Raw genomic sequence first — 13220 nt, forward strand, 5'->3', positions numbered from 1 at the left:
TAGATGGGTGATGGGTATTAAGGAGGGCACTTGTTGTGATGAGCACTGGGGGTTATATGTAAGTGACGAATCACTAAATTCTACTCCTGAAACTAATATCTAATATAACACTATATGTTAACGAACTACAATTTGAATAAAAACTTGACACAAAAGAAGAAAAGATAGTCTTAAAATGTTTATATTACCCAAAGCAATCTACACAGTTAACGCAACCCCTATCAAAATACCAACAGCATTCTTCACAGAGCTAGAAGAAACAACCCTAAAATTTGTGTGGAACCCCAAAAGACCCTGAATAGCCAAAGCAACCTTGACAAAGAAAAGCAGAGCTGGAGGCATCACAATTCCAGACTTCAAGTTATAGTACAGAGCTGTAGTGAGCAAAGCAGTGTTGTACTGGCACAAAAATAGACACATAGATCAACAGAACAGACTAGAAAACCTGGAAATGAACGCACAGCTATATGGTCAATTAATCTTCCACAAAGCAGGAAAGACCATCCAATGGGAAAAAGTCTCTTCAACAGATGGTGTTGGGAAAACTGGACAGCTACCTGCAAAAGAATGAAACTGGACCACTTTCTTACATCATACACAAAAAATAAATTGGAAAAGGATTAAAGGCCTAAATGTGAGACCTGAAACCATGAAAATGCTAGAGGAGAACACAGGCAGTAACTTCTTCGACACTGGCCGCAGCAACTTCTCACTAGATAGGTCTCCTGAGGCAAGGAAAACAAAAGCAAAAACTAACTATTGAGACTTGATCGATTGTTTTTCTTCTTCTGGTTTGTTAAAGTGTGAAGTTTGGTTGTTGATTTGAGGTCTATCATTTTTAAAAGTTTTTTTTTTTAACATTTATTTATATTTGAGAGACAGAGACAGAGTGTGAGGAGGGGAGGGGCAGAGAGAGAGGGAGACACAGAATCCAAAGCAAGTTCCAGGCTCCCAGACATCAGCACAGAGCTCAACGCGGGGCTCGAACTCACGAACCGGAGATCACGACCTGAGCCGAAGTCGGACGCTCAACCGACTGAACCACCCAGGCGCCCCTTTTTTTATTATTTTTTTTAATGTTCATTTATTTTTTTGTAACAATTTTTTTAAATGTTTATTTGTCTTTGAGAGAGAGAGAGCAGGGGAGGGACAGAGGGAGGGCATGGGCAGAGAATCTGAAGCAGGCTCTGCACTGTCAGCACAAAGCCTGATGCAGGGCTCGAACTCATGAACCGTGAGATGACCTCAGCCAAGATCAAGAGTCGGATGCTCAACCAACCGAATCATCCAGGCACCCCCTTTGCAACAGTTTTTTACGTAAAGTGTATGCTGTGTGAGATTAATATAGTCATCTCGTATCTTTTGGTTACTTTTGCACAGGATATCATTTCCTATCCTTTCACTTCCCCCCACATGTAGGGGTTTTTTTTGTTTTTTTTTTTAATCTAAACGGATTCTCTTGTAGACACATATTGTTGGGTCATGTTGGGTTTTTTTAAAAATACATTCTGCCAATGTTTACCTTTTAATTGGATAGTTCAATCCATTTATATCTGAAATGATTACTCCTGAGGAAAAACTTCCTTCTGTCACTTTACCATTTGTCTTCTATATGTCATTTTCATTCGTCAGTTCCTTCACTACTGCCTTCTTTCATATTTCATTGATGTTTTTTCTCCTAGTGTACTGTTTCAATTACTTATTCACTCCCCTTTCTGTATATTTTTTAAAAATTTAATGTTTCCCCCACTTGTGTTCTGTCTCTCTCTCCTCTCTCTCAAAAATAAATAAAAATGTAAAAAAAATTAAAAAAGAAAAGGGGGCGCCTGGATGGCTCAGTCAATTAAGCGTCTGACTTCAGCTCAGGTCATGATCTCACGGTCTGTGAGTTCGAACCCCATGTCAGGCTCTGTGCTGACAGCTCGGAGGTTGGAGCCTGCTTCAGATTCTGTGTCTCCCTCTCTCTCTGCCCCTCCCCCACTTGTGCTCTCTCTCTCAAAAATAAAAATGTAAAAACAATTTTAAAAAATTTAAATGTTTATTTATTTTTGAGAGAGAAAGAGAGAGAGAGAGAGAGTCAAGCAAGAGGGGGGCAGAGAGAGAGGGAGACACAGAATCCGAAGGAGGCTCCAGGCTCCGAGCCATCAGCACAGAGCCCGACGCGGGGCTTGAACCCACGGACCGCGAGATCATGACCTGAGCAGAAGTCGGTCGCTTAACCGACTGAGCCACCCAGGTGCCCCTTATGCATTTGTCTTTTCAATCACTTTGGGAAAAATAAGAAAAGTTCCAAACCAAAGATACAATCATACTGGTTTTTATAATTATATATGTAGTTGCAGTTACCGTCCCTGGTGTTCTTTATTTCTTTATATGGCTTCAAGTTACTGTCTAGTGTTCTTTCATTTCATCCCAAAGGACTCCCTTTAACATTTCTCACAGGGCAGATCCACTAGTGGCAAACTTCCTCAGCTTTTGTTTAACGTACTTTCTCTTTCATTTTTGAAGGATACTTTTGCCAGATTTAGAATTCTTGGTTGACAGGGGTTGAGTACTTCATATATGTCGTCCCACTGCATGCTGGCCTCCAGAGTTTTTGATGAGAAATTGGTTTTGATTTGAGGTGAAATCAAGAGTTCGACCCTCAACTGACTGAGCCACCCAAGTGCCCCTGAAATGCTTTCTTTCTGCCCCTCTTTCTCTTTCCTCTCCTTCTAGTCAGTTTCCATAGTCCCCAAATGGTTGTTTTTGCAACTTTGTTAATTTTATCATTGCCTTTTGAGGAAGGACTCTGTTGAGTTTCTCACTAAGCCATGTTGGAAGTCCCACCTCTAAAGTAGCTGATTTTAATACCTAATACTTCCATGTTAAATGCTAACCACCAACCGCAGAAAATAGAAGGCCAGTGGTCCTTAGAAACTGCTGCTTGTTAAAACATTTTAAAGGACACTTGGTCTGAATTGCCCATTGAAAAAAGTGTCTCTTCAAATAAAGTGGTAATATTTGCCTACGTGATCCGGTAATCCTTCACTGGCTGAGCTAATGTCATCATCTTGCTAAAAGTTATATAGTTCAAAGTAGGTAATCATGTTGACTAGAAACAGTATCCACACAACAAAGTTGAATTGTACATATTTTCTTCCTCCAGCAGATGGTGATATTTTATAGACTATGGATAAATGGTCCAGAGGAGCCAGCAAGCTGAGTGACTAAAATAAAATTGTCTCTATTTCATTTTTCCTTTGTCGATTTCTTGAACCCCTTTACAAAAAGGAGCATTCATCAAGAAGTTACATCTGTAAAAGGAAACTAAGAACAATAAAAAATTATGATTAATACAGACGGTAAAAATCTTCAACTTCTTCAATGCCTAGCTGCATAGTGTTTTTATCTGATATTTTCTCATTTGGCATTAGGTCACAAAAATAGGGGCGCCTGGGTGGCTCAGTCAGTTGGGCATCTGACTTCAGCTCAGGTCATGATCTCACGGTTCGTGGGTTCGAGCCCCGCGTCGGGCTCTATGCTGACTCTCAGAGCCTGGAGCCTAATTCGGATCCTGTGTCTCTCTCCCTCTCTGCCCCTCTCCTGCACATTCTCTGTCTCTCTCTGTCTCTCAAAAATAAACAAACGTTAAAAAAAAGTTTTAATAAAAAAAAAAAAACAGTGGGGTGCCTGGGTGGCTCAGTCGGTTGGGCATCTGACTTCAGCTCAGGTCATGATCTCATGGTTTGTGAGTTCAAGCCCCGTGCCAGGCTCACTGTTGTCAGCGCAGAGCCTTCTTTGGATCCTCTGTCTCCCTCTCTCTCTGCCCCTTCCCCACTCACTCTCTCTTTCAAAAATGAATCAACATGTATAAAAAAAATAGAACAGCAAGAACAGAATGCTAACAGGGGGTACTCTGTCTTTAAAAATGTCCACTTTTGATTTCTCTTCATTTCTTTCTTCTATGCAAGCCCCTCCTTCCTCTCTTTCCCAAATTAGTTCTTCAGAATTATTTCTCCCTTCCTTGAAGCTCAACACATTGATGTCTTCCCTAGTTTCTAACTTAGCCTACAGCACCTAATTTAAATTCATTCTTTGGTGTATGTAATTAGTAGTCTCAATTTAATGTGCTAACTATACATTAGGGATAGGCAATTCACAAGTTGGAACCAAACATCAGTTGAACATCTATTATGTTTTCGAGTTTAGTTGCAGAGTTCAGCATCTACCCAGTAAAGGAAACAAAGTCACACAGTAAGCCGCTTTCCAGGTCAGGTTTGCGCAAGATTCCGTGAGAACCCAGGAAATGAATTATCAATTCTGTTGAAGGGACTCCACAGGTGAACTCCAACTCTGAGTGGGAGATCACAGACCGAGCTGTGCACACAAGCCATGTCAGGTAGGAAGAACAACGTGAGCTCAGACCGAGAAGCAGGCATTTTTGCTGAACTGAGAATAGCTTGGATAGAACCTACAGCACAAATCACACAGCGTGTCAACACAACTAGAACGGAGGATGAAAGAGAAAGAATAAGGAAGTGGTGGGAAGTGAGAACATAGAGGTTGGTTGGGGCCAGAGTGCGAACCCCTTAGAAAGCATGCTAAGGAGCAAGGACAGCACTATGAAACCCTTTATGAGGTGTGCTGAGTCTGGAATCGATCTTGTGGGCCTCAGAGAGCTGTCTTATAAAGGTACGGAGTCACTAATGATAAGAGATGATGGATCACACAAAGCTAGAGAGGAAAAACACAGTGTGGATTGACGAATGCAGGGTCAGAGGGGGGAAGGCTAAGGAGAGGCCTATTTAAGAGAAATTCACATGGTAGACTTTATGGGTCAAGGTGAATGGCTGGATGTGGCGCCTGAGACTAGGAGGTGTCTCATTCTGGCATCTTGGTGTATAAAGATTGGATTGTTCAAAACAGGAAATCCACCAGGAACAGTAGATTTGTGGAGGGTTGTAGAGAATTTGGTGGGGGGGAGGGGTGAAATGAATCTGAGGTGCCTGGCAGGCGTCCAGGTGAAGGTGCTGAGACCGAAGTGGAAATACGAGCCTAACTGGAGTTCAAGAAAGAAATCTGAGAGTGATACTTGAGCGAACAATGTGAACTCATTGGAAGAGACCATCGTGAACGAGCCTCAAGGGGTTGAGCACAATGAGAAGGCCAGGGATTGGGTTTTGGGGATTTTCCAGTATTTTAGGTTAGGTGGAAGACATAAGGAGATTAAGAAGGAGCAGCTTGGGAGGTAGCAAGGGAACCACAGGGAATGGAGTCACGTTTGAAGCACAAAGATATCCTCCCGATCTTTCTGGAATACTCCCTGCCTCATTGTGGCCATGGGAAGCCTGTCCAGGCCTCACCATGCCAGACCGTCAACATCCTAAGGATGTGGAGAAGTCAGGATATTATGAAAGATGTCCTGACCTACAGCATGTAATGAATGTTTCCTCTGTGATGAGAAAAAAAGTTGAAACTAACAAACTTAGCTAAATCTGTTCTGCTAAAATGTATGCCTTCTTCCCCCCCCCCAAATATACACATAACAATATAAGGAAGGAAAATGTGCAAAATCGGAAGAATTCCTGTGAAAAGACACTCTTTGCCCAGAAAATGTTTGCAGATTTGTGTTTCTATTAGAAAATACCAAGGGGTCTGGTAACTGAGTCGTAATTGGATTTCGACAGGGAATCGCCATTCCTGCTGCCTGGATGCTGTTGCCCTCCCCTGCCCCATGTCTTTGGGGTCCGTTTGTCTGTCTTTTCATTGTGTTTTTTTTTTTTTTTATATATATAGTAAAGTACCTTGCCCAGGGCCCACCCTCCGTCCCCACACTGGGGTTAATTTATCTGTCATTAAAAACGAGGCTGTTGTGGGGGTTAATTTATCTGTCATTAAAAACGAGGCTGTTCTGTTCTAGCCTCTTCTTCTGCCGTATCCCTAATAAAATGTGGAGGACCCTCCTTGAGAAAAAAAAAAATCTTAGAAAATGTCGGAGTGTGGTGGATACCGTCCAGCTTCTCCTTCGGGAATAAAGGAAATGTTCCCCAGCTGCTGGGAGTGGTGCCCGCAGAAAGCCCTCAGCTGCCAGCCTCCTCAGGGATTAAGCTGCATCCTTCGATGGGCCAGCCTGCATCTAATAACCGAATGTCATGGGGCCTGTTCCCTCAACTTGGGACAACACTGAATAGCCATTACAGCTGCAAAGGTCCCCATGCGGTAAAACCACAGGTGTTGCTGGGGTCCTCCGGCAACCCAGCCTTACCCTCTGTCCAGCCCTGCACCCTTCCCTTCAACAGGTGTCGATCTCTGCTCTCTCTCTCAAGAGCTCTCTCGACTACATCTCCTGGGGGCTAATCTCCCTCTCAGAGGCTGCTTCAACAGAGAAGTCAGTCTCTAGCAGAAGAAAAAAGGGGCATTCCCTCAGCGTCTCTTCAGCCAACAGACGCACCGGACTTTGCGATACGTGTGGGGAAAAAAATCGTCCCTAGACCTAAGCAAGACACAGCGCAAACAGCCACTCTCTGCTCTGGTCTTTGGCAATGGTAATATAGTTTGCCTGGGACAACTGCTCTAAGGGTTGAGCATTGGCTTGAACATTGAATTTGTTTTTAATTTTTTTTTAAGTGTTCATTTTATTTTGAGAGAGAGCGTGCACGCACGAGCAGGGAAGGGGCAGAGAGAGAGGGAGAGAGAGAGAATCCCAAGCAGGCTCCTGTCAGTGTGAATCCTGATGTGGGGCTCGAACTCACAAACCGTGAGATCGTGACCTGAGCGGAAATCAAGAGTCGGACTCTTAACTGTCTGAGCCACCCAGGTGCCCCTTCAGCATTTAATTTCTAAAGGTAGTGATGAGGGGCCAGGGCTGTGATAATTCTATGCATTACTTATTAGCCCTTTGGACTCTTTAAAAAAAATTTTTTTTTAATGTTTATTCATTTTTGAGAGACAGAGACAGAGCGCTAGCAGGGCGGGCGGTGGGGAGCAGAGAGAGGGAGACACAGAATCTGAAGAGGGCTCCAGGGTCCCAGCTGTCAGCACAGAGCCCGACGCGGGGCTCGAACCCATGAACTGTGAGATCATGACCTGGGCCAAAGTCAGATGCTTAACCGAATGATCCACCCAGGTGCCCCTACCTCCAGTTTAATGTTAAACAATTGTGGAGATAATGGATTTCTTTACCTTGTTCTTGATCTTAGCAGAAATTTGTCTAGTGTTTCAAGAATAAAAAGGGTAGCAGACATACATACAAGATTAGAAATTACATGGGGGAAATAATCATTGACACAAAAGAAAAATTTTAAGTCATGAGACCTTCTGTAGACTTCTCTGCAAATAAATTTGAAAAACATAGATAAAACGGATAATTCCCTAGGAAAACACGTGCTAAAATTGACACCATTAGAGAAACAAAGACTAAACAAATCCATTTCTTTAAAGTTATAGGAGAACTACTTCACAAAACAGCAGTTGGCCCATATGGTTTTACAGGAGAAATTTGCCAAACATTTAAAGATAAGATGGAAAATTAAGGAAAATCTTTATTTTCTTTTTTAGGAAACAAGTATAATCTTGATACCTAAACCTTATAAAGACAGCACAACAAAGAAAATTACAAACTAAATCACTTCTGAATATTGGTGCAAAAATAGTAAATGAAAAGTAAGCAGACAGAATCCAACATGACATTAAGTAAATAATACTCCATGTCTAATTGGAATTTGCATTCAATATTATGAAATTCATTAACATAATATCCTATATTAATACATCTAAGGAGAAAATTCATATGATTATCTCTTCTTTGAAATTTTGTTAATGTTTTTATTTATTTTTAAGAGAAAGAGAAACAGAGTGAGCAAGGGAGGGGAAGAGAGAGAGGGAGACACAGAATCCGAAGTAGGCTCCAGGCTCTGGGCTGTCAGCACAGAGCCCGATGTGGGGCTCAAACTCATGAGGTGTGGGATCATGACCTGAGCTGAAGTCAGACGCTCAACCAACTGAGCCACCCAATGCCCCATGATTGTCTCTTTTTTAAAAAAATATCTTCATAATTAGGCTTCATGCCCAGCGAAGAACCCAACGCAGGACCCGAACTCACAACCCTGAGATCAAGATCTGAGCTGAAATCAAGAGTCAGACACAGAGGCTCCTGGGTGGCTCAGTCGGTTAAGCGGCAGGTCAGGACCTCATGGCTTAAGAGTTTGAACACCGCCTCCCGCTCTGTGCAGACAGCTCAGAGCCTGGAGGCTGCTTCTGATTCTGTGTCTCCCTCTCTCTCTGCCCCTCCCCTGCTTGTGCTTGCTATCTCTCTCTCTCTGTCAAAAATAAATAAACATTAAAAAAAAAATAGACACTTAACCAACTGAGCCACCCAGCCACTCCTGGTTACTTCTTTTGATGCTAAAAAAGCCTTTGACAAAATTTAACTTTCTTTCCTGATTTTAAAAACACTCAAGAAAATAGAAATTGATGGATACTTCTTTCACATGATGTCACATGCATGCATGCGTGAGTGTACACACCTTAATCCTAAATCCAGCATCTTGCATAATGAGAATCACTAGAGGAATTTTTGCTAAGATCAGGAACAAGGTAAGGATACTCATTACCTCCATGAGTATTTAGCATTAAACTGAAAGTAATAGGCAATAGAAGTAGACAAAAGAAATTAATTAGTGACATAAGAATTTGAAAAACAAGTAAAACCATTTCTATTTGCAGATGACAGAATACACGTGGAGACCCTTCCCGAATCAGTAATAAGAACTAACTCAGACAATGAAAGAATTCGGGAAGTTAGCGGGATATGAAATTAACATATAGGGAGGTACCTTGGTGGCTCAGTCGATTAAGCCTCCGTCTCTTGATTTCAGCTCAGGTCACTTTTTCACGGTTCGTGGGTTCGAGCCCCATGTTGGGCTCTGTGCTGCCGGTGCAGAGATTCTCTGTCTCCCTCTCTCTCTGCCCCTCCCCAAAATAAATAAACATTTTTAAAATTAAAATAAAATTAACATATAGGAATCAAGTGCTTTCTGTACACAATAACCAAGTAGCAGACATAATCTTAGAGAAAAATCCATTTGCAATAGCAACCAAGAAGATAGAATACTTTAGAAAAAATTGAACAAGAAATATGCTCATCTACACCATGAAAATTTTAAAACGCTCCTGAAAGGCACAAAAATAGTCTTAAACAAATGGAAAGACATGCCTTCATCTTGGATAGGACAAGCCAATATCTTAAAGATAATTTTCTTTCCTAAGTTATTTTAAAAATTTACCACGCTCTCGGTAAAAATGCCTCTAAGCTTCTATTCGGGACCTCGACAAGTTGATACTAAATTTTACATGGAAACATTAATTTGCAAGAATAGCTAAATGGCCCAAGTTTCTTGAACTGGCTATGTTCTCTTCTTTTGTTCCATTCTCACCTCAGTTATTTTTTTAATGTTTATTTATTTATTTTTGAGAAAGACAGCCCACAAGCAGTGGAAGGGGCAGAGAGAGAGGGAGAGAGAGAGAATCCCAAGCAGGCTCCTGTCAGTGTGAATCCTGATGTGGGGCTCGAACCCACCAACCGTGAGATCGTGACCTGAGCTGAAATCAAGAGTGGGACGCTTCCCCGACTGAGCCACCCAGGTGCCCCATGCATACTTTTGAATAAATATCAAGATATGAAAAAAACCATGAACGGAAGCTGCAGCCATTTTTGATGAAGTTTGGTCTCCAGGCTCAGGGTTTTTAAAGCTTTAAAGAAGATGGTTTTGGGAAAGTCACTGCTGTTAATATGAGTTCCCCCCCTCCTCCATAAAAATAGTGGTTGGGACGCCCGGGGGGCTCAGTTGGTCAGGCGTCCGACTCGGCTCTCAGGTCATGATCTCGCGGTTCATGAGTTCGAGCCCTTCGTAGGGCTCTGTGCTCAGAACCTGGAGCCTGCTTCAGATTCTGTGTCTCCCTCTCTCTCTCTCTGCCCCTCCCCTGTTCATGCTCTGCGTCTGTCTCTCTCAAAAATAAATAAACATTAAAAAAATTTTTAAAAATAGTCAGTGGTTTGCTTTCAAAGACCAAAGGTAAAAAAAAAAAAAAAGTGCTTCCTCTCAGCTGTCAAGCGGACAAAAGGAACCTATTGAACATCTGCTATATACTGGACACCCTCGTAAGCTCTTGCACTCAAGACCCCTCATGACTCACTTTGCAAGTCTTAATGATTATCTTTTTTTAAATGTTTATTTACTTATTTTGAGAGGAAGAGCCCGAGCAGGGGAGGAGCAGAGAGAGAGGGAGACAGAATCCCAGGCAGGCTCCACGAACTGTGAGATGATGACCTGAGCCGAAATCAAGAGTCAGACACTTGACCGGCAGAGCCACCCAGGCGCCCCAAGGTCAATCACCAATTGATTGATAATCAATCACCAATTGATTATCTTTAAGACCCCAAATCAGAGGAAGGCAGAGTGGACACAGAGACAGGCTAAGCAGTTGGTAGAGACTCACCTGGGCTAGGGTGTTAGTACTGGCAATGGAGACACATGAATGGATTGAAGGTAAAACCAACCTGACTTGGTGATGGGTTGCCTTGAGGGAAGGGGGCTGACGAAGAGGCGGGTGCTATAAACCAACTTCTTCCTACATTTCCGATTGCATAATAGAAGAGACGATTCCCCCATTCACACATTAACCTCGAAATGCCCTTGAGGCGACCAAGAAGGAGTGTCAAGGAGGCAGCTGGATTTCTAGGTTCGGAGCTCCAGGGAGAAGTCTGGGCAGGAAATGTCAATCTGGGCTTATCGAAGACGCCATAGAGTGAGAAGGGATAGGGCCTAGGGCTGAAGCTGAATTTTTTTAATTTTATTTGTTTTGAGAGAAAGAGAAAAAGAGAGCTAGAGAGAGAGCAGGAGAGGGGCACAGATAAGAGGAGAAAGAGAATCCCAAGCAGACTCCAGGCTGTCAGCACAGAGCCCAACGTGGGGATCGAACCCACCAACCGTGAGACCATGACCTGAACGGAAACCAAGAGTCGGACGCTTAACGGACTGAGCCACCCAGGCGCCCCTGAAGCTGAAAGAATTCAAATATCCTAACATCGAATGGCCGGGTGGAAGAGGATGAGCTTCCCAAACAGCGACAACAAAGACTGGAACTCATACTTGACGATTTATTCCATCTCATGCACTGTTGTATCTTTCTATCTATCTGTCTTGGAAATTTTAATTCTTCCAATAACCCTGCAATAACCCTACTAGCAGTAGCATCCCTGTTTTACAGAGCCTGGTCTCCCAAACGCTTTGCTCTGAAGGTGCAGCTATGAAACAACAGGAGAACTGGGCAAGCGTGATGTCCTAGAAACGGAAAGAAGACAGTTTGGAGGCGGGAGCTGTCAAGGGTTAAATGCTACTTATTGAAAGGTCAACCAAGATGGGACATGAAATCGTCCTCTGGATTCAATAACGCGGAAGCCACGGAGAAGCTTAGAATGAGCTGTTTATGCAGCAATACGGGGCCGGAATCCAGATTGGAGTGTGCTGAGAAATGAGTAGGAGAGAACAAGTACAAAACAACTCCAGCGAGAAGCTGGGCTGTGAGGCTCGGGTGGAGGAACCCGCGGCAGGCAGGGCAGGGGCGTGGCTAAGGGCGTGGCTAAGGGCGTGGCTGAAGGACGCAGATCCAGGCTGGAAGCCCGCCGAGCTCTGAATTTGAGCTTTGGCTTGGGGCCAAAGGAAGGGGTACCCTTTTCAAGGTGCTCGGTCCCATTTTTGCAATTCATCTGCCTGGTGAGGGCACCTTCTGATTCCCATAAGTCTCTGCGGCAGTTGTGCTAGGGGAGGGTGTGAATCAATGGGATTTCTTTTTTTCCAAAGAGAGAGACATTTGACTATGTTTAATTCTCACGTTGGTGAGAACACTCTGGTTGAGAGCGTGTGGTTGAAGGAACAGAAAAGAGAGGTGGTGATTGAGAGCAGGGACTGGGCATATGCGATTGTCCCAGAAAGGAAAAAAAAAGGGGGGGGGGGGTCTACTAAATTAGGTGTGCTAGAAGTCACTTTACAGAAAACCACTTTTTCTTTCCTTTTCTTCAATTGAACTATAGGTGACACACAATGTTACATTAGTTTCAGGTGTATGGCGTAGTGACTGACAGTGCTATCCATTATGCTGTGCTCACCACAAGGGTAACTACCAGCTGTCACCATACAATGCCATTATGATTCCATTGACTATATTCCCCACGCTGTGCCTTTCATTCCCGTGACTTATTCATTCCATAACTGGAAGCCGGTACCTCCCAGAAAACAACTTTATTTCTTAAAAAAAAAATCTTTTAAATGTTTATTTTTGAGATAGCGCAAGTGGGGAAGGGGCAGAGAGAGGAGGACAGAGGATCCGAAGCAGGCTCTGCGCTGACAGCCAGCAAGCCCAATGTGGGGCTCGAACCCACCAACCACAAGATCGTGACCTGAGCTGAAGTCAGACATCCAATCAACTGAGCTACCCAAGTACCCCAGAAAACAACTTCATTTCTGATTGAGCTTTCTGCCGGGCAATTTGCCTTGGTAATTCCTAGGGTTTCCCTACTCCTAGGGTTGTGCCATAGACCTGGGGTCTTAGGATCATTGGGTCTTGGTCCACATAGGTGCCTCTGAAATGTCACCTACAGTGTCTCTGCGACCCTTCTGCTGCCTCCAAGTTGCATCTGGGGCCCGGGAACGTTTGGGATAGTGCCTCCGATCATCTGTCGAGATGAACCATACAGCTACTCCATGAGTTCTGCTCTTCCCTGACTCACTGTCAGGAAGAAGAGCTCAGGTGCTTTTTGCCGTGGGGTCCAGAGACTTCTCTCTCCCTTCACCCACCCCCAACCCAGGGGAAGAGCCAGTAGAGTTCTGCTCTTTCCCCGGAGTCAGTGTAGACAGACACTGCCAAAGGGCGCAGTGAGAGGAGGGGAAAAATTTGTGGCTATTTTAACAACCGACCACACCCTCCGCGCCTGGAGTTTAGGCTTTTGGAAAAAAATACCAGAGACTTTTTGCATTTTGCCCAGCCACATCCCACCCTTCAGGTGAGCAGGGAGCCATCCAGTTGCTTAAAAGAGGAGAGGAGGGAAAAGTAAAAATATAGGGAAGGAAAAAGTTATACTTTAATATTGGAAAATAATATCCCTGCCACCAAAGAGAAGATGGGGACAGAGGTAAGTGGATATATGGCTCTATAGTGGAAAGTGAGAGACTGTCTAATAG

Source organism: Panthera tigris, chromosome X (assembly GCF_018350195.1).
Source record: "Panthera tigris isolate Pti1 chromosome X, P.tigris_Pti1_mat1.1, whole genome shotgun sequence".
Classification (NCBI taxonomy): Eukaryota; Metazoa; Chordata; class Mammalia; order Carnivora; family Felidae; genus Panthera; species Panthera tigris.